Source organism: Odontomachus brunneus, unplaced genomic scaffold (genome assembly GCF_010583005.1).
Source record: "Odontomachus brunneus isolate Ranch 3 - 2012 unplaced genomic scaffold, Obru_v1 Obru_scaffold_019, whole genome shotgun sequence".
NCBI lineage: Eukaryota > Metazoa > Arthropoda > Insecta > Hymenoptera > Formicidae > Odontomachus > Odontomachus brunneus.
In genome coordinates, this window is record NW_022639469.1 from 2,205,026 (window position 1) to 2,221,078 (window position 16,053).

General features: G+C 38.6%; 1 protein-coding gene across 2 annotated transcripts in view; it reads left to right on the forward strand.

Moving 5' to 3' along the window:
* Nucleotides 1-16,053, forward strand: part of LOC116841955 (RNA-binding protein fusilli) — a 43,007-nt gene that overhangs the window by 1,126 nt on the left and 25,828 nt on the right. The window lies entirely within an intron of this gene.

Sequence of the window (16,053 nt, forward strand, 5' to 3'; positions counted from 1 at the left end):
AGAGAGAGAGAGAGAGAGAGAGAGAGAGAGAGAGAGAGAGAGAGAGAAAGAAAGAGAGTTAGAGTGTGAGTGAACGAGAGAGAAAGAGTGAGTGAGAGAGTGAGAAAGAGAGAGAAGGGAAGGGAGAGGCGGAAGTGGTTCGCCACGGACGAGTTGATTCTCGACTCGGGATTCACCTTTTCGCTGTATCGTTCGTACGTCGTTCGTGACAATGCAACGATCGAGCATCGTACTGAATCGCTTGATTCTCATTGCAGCAAAGGCGTTTTTTCGTTTCGTGAGCACGGTAGCATTTGTTTGATCAGTTTGGTCCACTTAATGTTCACAACGTCTCGAGCAACAAAGATAAATAACGTTCACGGCGTTGCGTAAGTAAACCAAACTAACCAACCAAACGCTACCGTGGTCACGAAACGAAAAAAAGCCTCAAATGCGCCCGAAAATTTCGTTGCGGGGCGAACACTTGGCGCGAGTACCGGCTGGAGATCGATCGCTCACAGACGATCGACGTAGTTGCAGTCGATTGAACGAAAAGATCATCGGTTAGTCTGGCCGCGGCTTGTGGTCTATTCTATGCGCATTTAAATTCGGGAACCACGTATTCGGGCGTATCGCGGGTAGATACGGGAAAAGAGCGGAGTGTAGAGAGTGCAATTCTAACGGATAGGTCTGAAGATAGGTGCGTTCGGTTAGCGCACGTAAAGGTGCGCCTCGGAGAGTCGCGGCAACGTTCACGGCAAAATTTTCACCGCCGCGCGCATGATTCGAATTCGTCACCGAGGTAAAAACACCGATACCCACACGCATATCTAATTCTGAGCGCTCTTTGTTTTGGCTTTTACAGATATGAGTATTTTGACTTTCAACATGGAATATATGTACATACATTGAGTATACAGAGTGTTCGATAATTTGCGCGACACAATGCACTAATCTTTTTTAATTAATAACTGAAAATATGTGGTTGTTTGCGAAATGAGAGAAGAACTTTGCGTTCAATTTGATGAGTTTTATCTGCAAACAACGGGTATGTCAATAATTATCAGACATTCATGTGTGCAAATGTATAGATATATTCTACATTGAAAGTTTAAATATTTGTATTTAAAAAGAACGATCCAGGATCATGTACGTGTCTGAGGATTGGTAATTTTTCCTTACAACTGGATTTTAAATCGCGTCCTTAAACCGCTGCGTGAGTTATGAAATAAAATATACGGCGACGCACATAAAATACTTGTCCGTCGAGCAGTAATAAAGGTGAAAATTACACTTTACGGCAAACTGACGGCAAGTTCTTCACACTTTCGAATTATAGTTTGCTTAGCATAATCCTTGGACTTACTAGATGCTAATCCGATGCTGCTAATGAGAATTCTGTTTAATAGGGATTACAACATAAAAATCGCGGCATCTGGAAATTATGTCGGAGCCGGGATCGCGACGGGATAATCTACGGCGATAATCGACTTGTCTACCGAAATGTCCAGTGTCTTGAATTTCGAAACGAAATGTCGGTGAAAACACGACGACAGAGTTGGTCGACGGAATCATCGGCTTTTTTTATATCGCGGAAAGATCGAGGTGCGTCCGTGACGAGCGAACGAGTGAGCGCGCGAGCACGCGATTAAGTGCCGTGATTAGCGAGTTTTTCAAAACTTTGCACTCTGGCTCCATCGACGTGTTGATCGACGTGAGATGGAAACAAAAAATGCCGTGACCGGTGAAAAGTTCGACAGGTCGCGCGTAACATTCCGCGTGATCATTGCTCACATATAACACTATAACGATGACAAGCATTATCTAATGCAAAAGTAATTCAGTCTCTTCTGAGAAACCACATACTGAAAAAGCAACTCCATTAGTGTAACTAAATATTCTGTTCTTCTTATGAATTGGATGGAAAACTCGGTTGTGTGGGAACAGAGAGATTCTTGTCGGAGAGAAAGAGAGAGAGAGAGGTTTTTACGCTGAGAGAATTATATTAAAATCAACAAATATTTTCTTAATACCATTAACATATTTAAATCTACGTTCTCTTTATTTAAATCAAATAGAGTAAAGGCATCAAAAGCGACATACCATTTTGTTTTTGAAGGTTATGTCTTAATATAAAGCTCAAAATATAAATGAAAATATATACATGTAGTTGAAAGTATCTCCTATCAGATAATATCATATTTTTACTGAAATTGTTTCTAGATTTAGAACAAAAAATGTTTTAAGTTATACAGTAAAAAAGTGATGAAAATAGAAATATCCAAAAAATATTTTTATAAAAACCAAATGTATGTAGAAGAACTTAATATTGAATAAAAAGGTAATTAATCTACTATTTAATCTACGTAATTTGTCAAAATCATTTGTAAAAATCATAGAAATAAAACTTGCGAATTTCTAAAACTTGATATTTGCTAATTTAGTATATAAAAGAACAAGAAATATACCACGTATAAATTTTTCATGACTTAACTGATAAAACGAATTATGTTTATATTATAGTTTCGATAAAATACAACATTTAACATATGAGATGTAGAGATATGTCGCTTTAGGAGACCTATGTCGCTTTTGGCTACTTTCCTCTATTGTTTACTTGATTTAAATAAACAATATTTAGTTTAAATATAGAGAATGTAGATTTAAGTAAATATGTTAATGGCATCCATCAAAGAAATATTTGTTGATTTTAATATAATCTTTCTCTCAGTGTACTCAGACAATTGCTCTCAGTTGTCTCAACTGAGTTTTATTGTAGCTAGATATTCAGACGAATATTTTTAGACACACTTACAAAGATGTTATTTCTCGTCAACGATTTTCCGTCTGGCCCCCATTCTGTTACCGAACTGTTTTTTAAGCATACACAAAGAAAGAATATTCTTATTTGGAGATTATCATTAGCATCTTAAAAATAAGATTAATGTAAAAATGAAGTTGTATGGCGTTAAATGAAGACAAATTAACCTTCAATCAAGACGAATATAATGAGATTAACACAATCATTTTCTCATAGAATATTACAATATTAATATTTTTAATTATATATATATATATATATATATATATATATATATATATATATATATATATATATATTAGTCTTTAATGAAGACGATATAGTCATATTAATACAATCATTTTCTTATATATATTAGTAAGATAACGATGTCGTTAGTTGTATATGAGAAAATGACTGTGTTAATTAGACTATATTCATTTTGATTGAAGACTAATTTATCTTCGTTCAACGCCATATAATTTTATTTTAACATTAATCTTATTTTTGTCAACAATAAAAATATTCTTCAAACTAGAATATTCTTTTTTTCTGTATAGTAAAGGATGAAAAAACGTTTATATAATTTAAGTGAGTGCGTAGCTCGCGTAATCGTTGATTACTGTTCTTTATCGTTCTGTGACATTGATCGGATAAAAGCGTTATTATTGTTTATCTGACTGAGACCGACTTTTTCGATAGTTTTTGTTCGACTTGTTCGATAGTAACACTTTAACACTGTCGGCTTGGAGATACAAAATTACAATTCTTGATTGTTATTTCAATCTCCCGGTCAATGTATTCCGCGGTTTAATTCCAAACAGTGATTCATTATGCTTGTGACGAAGACAAGGAAATGAGCGAAAAGTGTTTGTCATCTTACGCTCGAACGAATGATTTCTCTATTACGAAACTACCGCAGTTCACAGGGCGAGCTTGCGAAACGTAAAAAAATTCATCCATCGTGAAGAAAATGATATGCGGTTGAAAAATCGCGATCGTATCGCGCCTAATGCGTGGGACATGGAGAAAAGTGTTCGACGTGTCGAGATCATTCGTTTCATTACCAATTGTCAACAACTGGCCATCGCACTTTTGTGTATGTTGATTTTGAATGTCTTCAGCTCGAGTGTCGTCGAATTTCTCACGACATTTCGCTCGGTTTCAGCGGCTCATTCGTCGCTCTGAATTGTCGTGTGGTATTTTGCTTAGGCTTTAGTACGCCTCTTCAAACAAGAGCTGCGTGTAATCTCTGATAAAAAATGATTAGCGATGTATAATATCTATTTTGAGATTTCGGTTCTTAAATAATACAAAAAGCGCCAGATATCTTGCTGCGTCTTTTCTCGATCTTGTCTTGCAAATTTCTCCCTCGACCAAAGTCCATACTCGTCTGCGCACGGAGAAAAATTGTAGCAAAAATCACGTTAAAATTATATTTCTTTTCTCTTTATATTTTAAAAACCAAAATGTGCTATTAAAGTACTTGCTATGTTTTTAGCGAAATTTATTACATTCCTTAGCAGGATAGACTTTACCGACAGTCTATTCTTGGACTACTGAATAGTAAAATCGAAAAAAAAAAAGAAAAGAAAAAGAAAGAAAAAGAAAACTTATACAAAAAAGAAAAGAAACTCTAATATATATTCTCTTCGTGTAGTAATTCCGGTCATGATTCTGCACGGTCTAAGATTACAAAAAAGTGCACTTTTCACTACGAGAATATTTTCTCCGAGAATATTTTCTCCGAGAATATTTTTCCGGAAAGTAAGGTAAACATACGCGCGTATAAATAAAGAGTGGTCGTTTCTCTCTCGAGAAACCGTCGTGAGCCGTTGGAGTTCACTTTTCCGCGAGTGTTTTACTTTAAAACGTTCAATACTTTCGTATCTAAGCCGCGAAATAAAAACGTAGAACGAGCCACTTTTATCGACTCGACTTTGTAGATAATATAAAGGTCTCTTGTTTATTTATAAGTTTCTGTATCATTGACTGCAATCTCACCGTCCTAAGTAAACGTTTTAATTCCGAGCGTCATTATTATTCATATTTCTCTGTACATATCTTGATATATATTTCCCCCGGCTCTATAAATAACCACATTCGATTGTGTTTCCAACTAATCATGGAATTCGCGTTATTCATCTGATATTTCTTTGAATTTGAGAAAATTCCTCCTGAGGAAAGTTAATAAAAAAGTTGAAAACTAAGTACAAACCGATAGAAAAAAAAACAAATCGGGAAGGAAAATCAAGAGAAAGTAGAATTTTACTCTTTTGAACGTGTTGTAAGAATCTTTCGAAAAATTTTTCATATTTTAAATTATTTAAAGAGATTGTAAATATTTTTTTTTACAAGCTCTTTTAAGTGAAAAACTCACGACATTAATTCGGAATGCACGAAATCGTTTAAAATAATTATAGCCGATTGTGTGTGTGTGTGTGTGTGTGTGTGTGTGTGTGTTCAATAGTAATTTAAACTTTGATCTGAGTTTAAACTCTGTTCAAATATATCGAATATTTTTAGGATAAAAATCTAAACTTAAACTCTAAGTTTAATATCATTGAAAAATCAGCATTTTTCATTGAATCTCATTGAATCATGAAAGAATCTCATTGAATGAATACGCTATAAGCAATTCTACACACACAGAAAAATATTGCTATTAAAAGAAACGTTAAACTAGTTTACTTTTCTTCTTTTAAGCAATGGTTACTCTCAACAAAGAGTACTCAACACACACACGCACATAAAATGTGCGATAAATGTGATCATTTCATCATCATATAATTTAAGAAAAGCTCATATATTGTCAAAAGAGGAATTTATTCTCTTTACAGGAATATCATAAAATTTTATCAAGAAAAGGTTTAGTTCATTTATATTATGTTATATTTAGTTAGTTTATTACATTTTATGAGTGTTATCAAGAAAATAGTCTTTACCGAAGACAACTGTTATTTTAAAATAGGAAAATAAATTGAGTAATAGCTTTTCTCAGCAGTAGAATGATATTTTTCTGTGTGTGAATAACATAATCGTGCTCTTTCTCTCTCTCTCTCTCTCTTTCTTTCCTTCATATGAGATTAAATGCAATTGTAGGAGCTCCGAATTCGTTGCGCAAAGTGCGGCGCTTCCACTCTTGCGGAAGCCGGTCGGCGCCGCGGCACGTTTGCGCGGTCATGCCGGTGCGTGTCGTTGGCTGCCATTGTTTCTCGAATTATCCGGCGGGGGCGGAGCGTCGCGCCCTCGAAAGGTCGTCCACTACCTCTGACATCTAACGGCGCGACCGTCTGATTGCGTTGTCGCGCAATCTGAGATTAACGCTTCGTGAATCCCGTATTTTTATTTGTAGATAACGTCGATCTCACGCGCCACGAATCCGCGTCTCGTTAACTTAGAATGTATTCGGAAAAATGAAAGGAGAAAGAATTGCGGGAATAATTGTCGGACGGGAATACGATAGAAGTTTCGCGGGCCTTGCTTTAATAATTATTATGTTAAATCATACCGATCGCGTTTGATGCACGCACTAAATAGTAATTTTCTATTAATTTCCCGTGCATATGTTGGGTCTGTGAGATCTGAACGAATATTCGATTGCTCGTCAATTTTCGTAAAAGGTTCCCTGAAAATTTCAAAGTAGTGCAAATCTGCTTGCAGATTTTGATTTTATTGTGTTACTATTTTATAGTTGAGGCTTTTCCATATAAAAATTTATCCAGAAATATTGAATTTCAACAAAGATATGTAGTAGTTCAAAATTGCCCAAGTCTGACAAACAGTCCGACAGATTGTATTGTATGTCTAAAAAATCTGATTGTATTCTTTTAAAGTGAACAGTAGAAATGTTTTTGATTGAATTAGTAAAAGGAATGTCTCACTAATAATCAGTGAATATTCACTGATTTTCAGTGGAAATATTCCTACTTTACTGCTCCATCCTATATTTCACTGACTTTGATCAGTGGAAGTAAGATTTTATTGCGCAAAATCTGTAGTGCACAAATTCGTTACGTACTGTGTCAAAACTTTCTGCGTCTATGACAATGGAATTAACGGTTTCCCCATGCGATTTGCGTACAATGACATTGTCTGTGTTTGGATCAATAATGTATCTATGTCTGCATTAATAATGATAACAGTCGCTACTATTGATTGATCCTGTTTCAGGGAGATTTTACTGATTGCACTTATATTTACAACTGAAAACCAATTATAAGCATAGCATTTCTAGTTAATGGAAGATTAATAACGATGATGCGCATGTAAACAGTGGTGTACTAAACTGATACAATATTGAATATCTCGCCATTTATACGCATCACAGAAATTAAGATGATAAAAACATAATTAAGGTATCAAATAATAGAAAATTATTAGTTGACACTCGTATTAAGTGATCGGTATAGATTAAGCCATTAAACTGTTGTAGATTGCGTGGACTTAACGTAAATTTGTAAGTATTTCCGTTACATGTTTTGCACCATTAGAACTTTTCTACCTAATTGCATTAGAATTTTCTGCACTTATAGTCTTATCACGTTAGTTGCTGGATACGATATTGTCGTAATCGCTGAATTAGCGACGTGACAATTTCTCTTGAGAACGGCAATTAACTTTATACCAAATTATTGTAGTTTCTTCGGGCTCTTAGATAGTGATCTCTCAGATTGCTGGAGCTTTAATCCGATTCGCTCACTGCACCTGAAGAAAGAGGCCTCCTCGTGAAGGAGCAGACGCGGACAACGCCGTGCATGACTCGATCTTGCGTAAAAGTAGTTGCGATGTCTCCTCCCTTTTTACGATTGAGACATCTCTCGCACGTTCCGCGTAATTTCGCCGGGACTGTGCTCTCGCCGTGATCTGACGTAACGCGAAAACAAAAAGCGAAACAAGAGAGGAGAAAACAAGAGAAAGAAAGAAAGAAGGAGAGGAAACGCACAAGTGCAAAAATCTTATGCTTCCGCTTCCCCGCGAAAGAGGTCGATGTTGCGCGCGCGACACATAATTGCGAAATTGGAGCGCCGTAATTAAACGCTGGCGCATTTACATGCGGCCGCGTGGAAATGATTTTTGTTCCTCTACGTCGGGCTAATTTTGCGGCTAATTTGCGCGACGCGCGCAACGTCGCGTTCTTTTTGAAATCCCGGCGAGCGAGGGAGCGAGAGAAAGCGAGAGAGAGAAAGAAACAGAGAGAGAGAGAGAGAGAGCGCGGCGCCGCGACCCATGTTGGAGCGGCGCGGCAACAGGTGCGCCTAGTTTTCTTTATTCCTTGTTGCGAATCGCGCGCGCCTTGCACGAGTGCGCCCGGGTTCCATCTGGTCGGTCGTTTCCTTTTTCCCTCGAGTCACATACCTGCCTGCTTACCTGCCTTGCTTGCCTGCCTGCCTGTATCTCGAATGCTACCCGATCGGGGACAATGGCCGCGAGAGCCGCGCTCCTCTCGCTTCTCACAAGTCTACTATGCAGAGAGAGATAGAGAAAGCGAAAGAGAGATAGAGAGAGCGAAAGAGAGATAGAGAGAGAGCGAGAGAGAGAGAGGAAGAGAAAGAGAGAGAAGGGCAGAGGAAATTGGACGATAATGCGCCGCTGCTGTCTGTGTTGCCGATGATGATATCGCGACGAGATAACGGTCGGCCTGACGTAACGTCTCGAAAATCGTCACCTTCGAGTTTTCCGAGAGAGATGCGAGGTATCTTCTCTTCTTGGGTTTCATCTCGGAGTAATAATATCGAAAAGGTGCTCCCCCGCGGTTAATCTTATCTCTGTCTCTCTTTCTCTCGCAGGAACTTGCCATGGGCAAAATCGGAACGGTCGATAGTTTCGTAAGTCATCGCGAGATAATACGTCGGGTGTTTACGAAAAGGAGTTTACGTCAAGCAGAGGAAGGTTGACGATTACACAATTGCACGATTACACGAGCCAGGGCTGATACGCACGCACCATTGTCTCCCAGTCATCTCGACGAGGAGTTTCAACCTCGACTGTGTGTGAGCCGAGAGCAAATCCTCTCCCGGTAATCTTTCAAATAGAATCAGCGATAAGGGGGCTATAGTCCGCGAGTTTACAGACGCGCGCTCGCGCGTTGTTTCTTATTACGAAACAGCCCGACAATCCTCGGCTCTCTTGGGGATCAACTCTGTTCTTCGAGTGTGCCGCGCGCGGCAACAGTATACAGTTTATAGCCTGGCACACCGATCTCATAACTCTCTCGTGGCGAGCCTCTCCTTGCCCGATGCTCGTCCTCGTGTTTGATGCCTGACTAGGTATATTGCGTCGGCGTTGTCCGTCGTAGATTTGCGCGGGGCATTCTCGTGAGAGAAGCGAGAGAGGACGTTGACTTTATCCTGGCAGCAACGCTCTTGCGGCTATCTTGAGGCGCACGCCGTTCAGGGACGCAAAACGAGCGAGCAAGAGAGAAAGAGAGATATTTTTTTTCCTCTAGGATAGAGTTACTCCTTAGGATTTGCAAAAATATTACAGTATAAAATAAGGTCAAACTGCTAGAGCTTATTAAATTTAGTAAAATTTTTGTGAAATTTCAACGAGAGAGTCAAACTACATACTGTGATTTGCTCAACGCAGGTTATCTAGAAAAAACGTTTAGGAATCTTAACACAAATAAATTTTATGCATATATATTTCTTTACTTCTAAGTGCTATACCAATTGACTAAGCCTTAATGTAAGAATTGAATAGAAAATTGAAGAAGCGACTGGTACGGTTTGACAATTTACTTGAGAAGTGGAAACACAAGAGGAGGAGATGCAGCCGTGCGTGTGGATCGTTCGTGAATTAAACTTTTGAGATTTTTTGGATCGTGCACCGGAATCGCGTTCAGTTCGATCGCGAACGTGTACTTTTACGCAAAGATGGAACTTTATCTAACAGTTGAGATAAGTGATATAGACACATGATTTGCCATTTATAGAGCGTCTCAGAGCGGGAGTGAGCGCGTTCTTCACTCCGAAAACAGCAATTTAAAATTTGGTTGAAACACCTAAAGAAAAATTGTCTTATCCTTGGCGGAATCCTCCCTGCATCCTAGAGAATTGTATTCTTATATAAGGTGTCTGACGATTAATAGAAAAACGTTTGTGTACATGTACGTTAAAATTTAGCACAAAATTTCTCTGTCATTTTGCAGACAATCACATAATATTTTGTGTTATTAATTGAAGAATATTGGTAAAGGATCGCGCACTGAGGTGGCCTGTTCAGTAATTGAACAGCACCCAGTGAACGCATAGTTGACAGTATTTATGTAACATTAAAGTATGTGTGCGTACTTTATGGTTGTGTGAGTAAAGTAAGAGGTAAGGTAATTTACAGGCTATGTAATTACGTCAAAAAAGTGTGTCGCAAAAGATTAATTACCTATTTCAAAGAAGACGAATATTCTTTCCATAAAATTTTTCACGTTTTAAATGTGGCATCACAAAAAATAACGTCGTGTAACTAGATTTTTTTTCTTTTTCGGAGCAAAGTCGCGTCTCGGACGTCAATGGCATCCGAGGCTGTTAGCAACGAGTAGTGTCGCTTGATTATGTACGTAGACATGCTCGCGTATGCACACTTGTGAACAAAAGAGGAATTGAGAGTTTTTGTGGAACGGTTAATCGTATGATAACGGTGTGGACTTTCGCCTGTATCGATATAGAGACCTGTATTTTATCTCCGTTTCCACTTATACTTCAGATATTCGCGAGCCGAACTTTATTTCCATAGGAATCCGTGTCTCCCGGCGGATACGACGTCGTGAACATGTGCGCGAGCCCTATGACTCGCGACCGGCGCGGCTCCATTCCGGTCCACCATCTTAAGTCTTTTCTCTTTTCCCTCCTCCGCGTTGTCGGTCTCTCCCACTTCGCGAGTCCGCCACTATGGTCGCTGCTGCGAATCAGAATTATGTCGACTGCGCGAGAGCGGCAAGACACGCGATCAAATACAGAAGTACGAGATGCGAGGACCGAGGAATTGAACGGCGGGCTATCTTTCGTGGCTCCTGCTGGATCCGCTTGTGAGAGGAAAGAAGAAGGATAGGATGGAACTCTTAAAAGAAGAAAGATAGTACGCTGGAATCGCTTTTTAACCCTTTATCTGGCAGACCCGATAAAATTTGAAGAAGCAAATCTTTTGAGTGTTTAAATGAAGTAAATAATGCCCTCTGAATGCAATTATATTGTCTTCAAAACGTCATTTTGAAACATATTTCAACGTTTTTTTTCATCTAGTGGCAAAAATCGAAGCTACTAATAGAACAGACCAAATGTTGCTCCAGAGGAACGATGCCAAACAAATGCGTCCTGCATCTATTGTTTTGCATATAACTCATGAGAAATCGATGTTGCTCGGGAACAACATCACTAGATAAAAGATTGAAGAAAGAAGGAAGGAAAAGGATAGAATGTAGTTTTGGGTTTGATCGAGTTCGATTTGAGGAGCAAATATTATGTCATTTTCGCAGGATGCAAACGTCGAATTCGTGTCCGACACGAGTCCAGCTTACGTAACGCGTATTCACGTTCTTGCAGTCTTGTTTGTTTTTTATTCGTTCCTCGCGTCTCCTAGCTTCGAGTTAAGGTAAAACGTTGCTCGCCACCTCCCGCAGGCGAACCTTTGACCCCTCGACGCTCCCACCACGTTCGTTTCTTCGCCGTGACGTCGTCGGATCAGTCGAGCATTTACAATTTATGAGAACGTCACACATGTACATTCAATTCCGACCTTGTGCGTGCGCGGCGTTTTATGCGATTGCGATATCCTGCCAAAAAAAGGAACTCACATATACGTGAACACACACACACACATATGTATACGTACACTCACTTCTACTCCACGCGCCGATTTCTCCTCTGCTCTTGTTTTTTCTCCACTTTGTCTTTTTCTTTCGCACGATGTGCGCGCCGTAACTCCGAGTGCTATTTACAGTGGTGGTAGTGTTGACGAAATTCGACCGTGAAACTTTTATCCTGCAAAAAGTTCGCTTCCTCTCGAAGGCATCTTCGAGGGATCCTTGGCATTAAATGCGCGTTGAAAAAAATTCGCCTCTTCATAATTCTCGTTCGTCATTAGCCACGTGCAGCATTTTCCTTCGGTCTGAAGCTAAGCTTCCTGAGAATCCTTTTCCTTCTTCTTCCCTCTTCTTTCTGTTAAAGACGAGTAGTCATTTCAAAGCCATTTGACTCAAACCCGTTGAATGCAAAAGATAATTTCGCAGATTCGCGTACACACCGAGAAAAAAATATCTAAAAAATAGTAAATATTCCTCCAGTGAGTACTAATAATATATTTGCTTATACCGTATAAAATATTTCTCAAATAAGAAAATATATATCTTCTTAGAACTCCTTGAGAAAATCTTAACTATTCATAAAAGCAATTGTTTATTCTACTTAAAAAAAGGAATTAAGTGATTATATTATTAGTATCCACCAATAGTTATTATTTTTTAGATATTTTTTCCCTCAGAACAGAATACCTCCCCCTCATGACGAATGTTATTGGTCATACGCGGGCGTCTTAATTGATTCTGCGACGGCGGCAACTACGTTACACACAAGTCTCCAAAAACTCGTTTCAGCCTCTGTCCATTGTCGAAATAGTTTCATTTCTCTTTTTAAGTACTTAAAAGCTGGCCAACTAGAATCGCGCGTTTTCGAGACTCGCCACCTCAACGTTCGTGCGTGGGAATGTCTCTCGGAATTCCGTGGCATATATTCCTCATTCGTCTTGCGGTACAGTTTCGAAAAGAACGCACGTTCACGCGATGTGCACGCTATCGTATATTTACTCACGCTACTTACGTGTACTTGCGTGTACCTTCACGAAAGACACCCCGACGTACGTCAGCTAGAATTAACAACACACATATACACACATATGCATGTGCACAGAAAAATATAATTCTACTGTTGAGAAAAGCGATTACTCAGTTTACTTTCCTTCTTTGAAGTAATGAGTGTTTTCAACAAAGGATATTTTCTTGATAATGCTCTTCAAATATACGCATCGCAGACTTGAGAAAAACTCATTATCATGTATTCAAAAAAGAAATTTACTAATTTTAACTTTACAAGAATATCATAAAATTCTATTGAACAAAAAGTTGATTTGATTCTACGTAATAAGCAAATTAATTTTTTTTTATTTTAACATTCTCTTTTGAAATGCTAAACTTATTAAGATTCAGAATGTATCTTGAATAAATTTGATGTGTGTTTTTATAATAGATTTATATATTTCGAAAATAATTTGGTTTGACTCTACTTAGTAAGTATACCGAATTTATTTTAATTCAATATTCTTAATTGAAATGCTAAACCCAAGATTTAGAATGTACTTTGAACAAATTTTATGTATATAATGACCTCATGATACATGCAAAAAAATCTCAGTTGCAAGCGAATAGGAACCAACTGAAAATTAGGCGATCAGAAGCGATATCTCTGTTTTGAAAGCTAATATTTCTGTTGTCGCAATCGAAAATATTCGTCTGAACATTCAGCGATATTAGAATTCATTTGAAGCAATTAAAAACAATTGACTATACAGAAGCCTCATAAAGGAATTTTTCTCTTCCTACAGTCGAGTTTTTTTCTGTGTGTATCGACAAGAGTCTATTCCTGCGCTACTAAAAACATAGTAGAATTAAAAAGAATTTGTACAAAAGAGAAGGAAAATTAAATATTCTCTCCGAGTGGAATCGTATATTTTCGGAATGCGCCGTTTCTTCGTGCGAAAGCGTCGAATCTCCGAGGGGCACGTTCTTCACTCGTTAAGATGCAGTTTCGAAGTAGACGCACGTTTTCGCGAAGGTTGGCAAGTTTTCTCGTTTCGGAAATTATTCCTAACGCGCACACTGAAGGACCTGCGGAGGCCGAGCGACTTAAAATTTACGTAACGCCATAAAAGAGAGAGATCTCTCTTCTTTTTCGTTGTTACGCCACGGCTTTTCATCAATACGCGCCACCGACGGCGGAGAGACGCTAATCTGAGCTCGCGCAGCGCAACGATGACGATGAATCGCCTTGCAGAACCACCTTGATCCGTTAACCCCGCCGCGTCAAAGAACCTGTCTATTAAGTTTCTTGCGCGGATCGCGCGATACCGACGTCGCGCACGCATCGTGAACAAAGCTATAAATATTCCAATCCTAAGCGTCGCATCGTTGGAATCCGAGTCAAAGATTTTTATACGATCTGCAAAGCAAACTTGCATCGTTGCCGATGCAACACTTGAATCACTTTGGTATGAAATCTTATGCAATTACACAACCATCGAGTAAATTCTGTCCCTTGCGCCAGATAATTTGAGTAAAATTCAGTAAAATTCAATCAAAATTTCCTTCGTTTCAACCGAATATCGTCTACTTAAACCGAGCAAACAATACTCGGTTTAAATGAAAAAAATTTTGATTTAAATAAATATGTTAATGGCATTCACCTAATAAATATTTGTTAATTTTTTAATATTTTTTTCTCAGTGTACATACAAAATAAAAGAACAACAAATTACTGCAGTACGTCGATCTGTTCCTCGCTTATAAAATTCTACAGTAATTTTCGCTGTGAAATCCTCTTCGTATAGAATTGGAAAATTGCGATTGGTTCCTGCAAAACCGTAAGCACATTCGGATATATTAAAACCGGCTTTCATTGACATTCCAGTCTCCGAATATTTGAATAGATTCGGAATACAAAGTGTACATTTAGCAGACTTCAGCAGCGGCAGTAATCGGGAATGTAGTCGATACCCGTAGATTTACGAGGCACGATCCGATCGATTAAGCGGATAAAAATGTCACGATAACGTGAAACGGCGACTTATGACGGACGTAATCTGCCACGAATGCTACAATCGCTTCAGGAACCACTGCTGTGTTACTCGTCGGATGGTATTAATAATTCCAGGACACCCTGTATAACTGCGCCGGTGTATACTTGCTGAAGGCACTCGTGCGATGTGCATATTATCCGTTCGCGTATACTCATGCTGATTTAGTACTTACGTGTACCTGCATAAAAGATATGCGGGCTCAGCAAGGTCGAGGGGCTTTTATACTTCGTCTGTCGCTTTTACCTTAAGCTCCTCTTAGACTGTGTCAAAAACAAAAGTTTACGCCGACGTGCAATTTCGAAGAAGTTTCGTACGATGTCGAGGTAGGATTTCGCGAAAGAAGACAGGCGAAAGAAGACTTCTTCAAGGAGACGGGCTTCTGAATTCATCGGAATGCATGCATTTCTCATATAGGAAAAATATCGCAGTAACAATTACAATTATATATACACACACACATTACAACTTACAAAAAACGCAAAATTTTTGTAATCTGCGATAGAATTATGATCGAAATTATACTACGTATTTCTTTACAAACGTTATGTACGTTATGTACGTTATCCACTTTTTACTAGAAGATTGTAACAATCACTTGAGTGTTTTTCATACCGCGTATATAGATCGTTAAGTTTACTATTTCTATAGAAATTTATATACACTCTGCAAATTTAGCAAAATTCAACTTCATAAGAGCATTGCAAAAAGAAATATAATTGTAACGTAACACTTTATGGCAATATTTTTCCTGTGTACAATCCTTTCTCTTCAACTCTCACTTTCACTTCAAGTCCTTTAGTTCTACTTTTTTGATTCTACTTTTGCAGTTTTACATAAGTTTATTCAAGTCTCGGATAAATGGATATGAGTTGTTATAATTGTATCCGAATCCTCCGAGAGAATCCTTCCATCTCCAGATTTCGCGTATATAAGTTGCCGATGTGACTATTTATACATTTTTGTTTACCTACGATAAGATACGATACCTGCTTCTGAATTGCATCTACCCCCGTGCAGTATTCTGCATCATAATCGCTGATAGTCGATAGATTGAAAAGTCGTTTTTGCGCGATTCATTCAGAAAATGCTCGCTGCTGTCCTTTTATGTCCCTTACATGACCTTTTGTTGTGTTCGTCAGTATTATCTCACTCACTCTTTCTCTCTCTTTCGTCTGCGTGTGGTCCCTTAGAGATAGGCCTTGACCTCACGGTCGGTCACACGGACTACGTTGAGAGGCATTGTTTTGAATTATCAAGCGGAGAACATCGACGACGCATTCTTAACGCATTGCGCATTGCTCACGAAAGAAATCTCGTGTCTGATAAATCGCGTGTTGAGGCCAACGCATGAGATATTTCGTTCACGTGCTTCCTCACCATCGTGTACTGATGATGAGCGGACAAGTGTCAAAGCGCTGGAAAAAGATAATGTT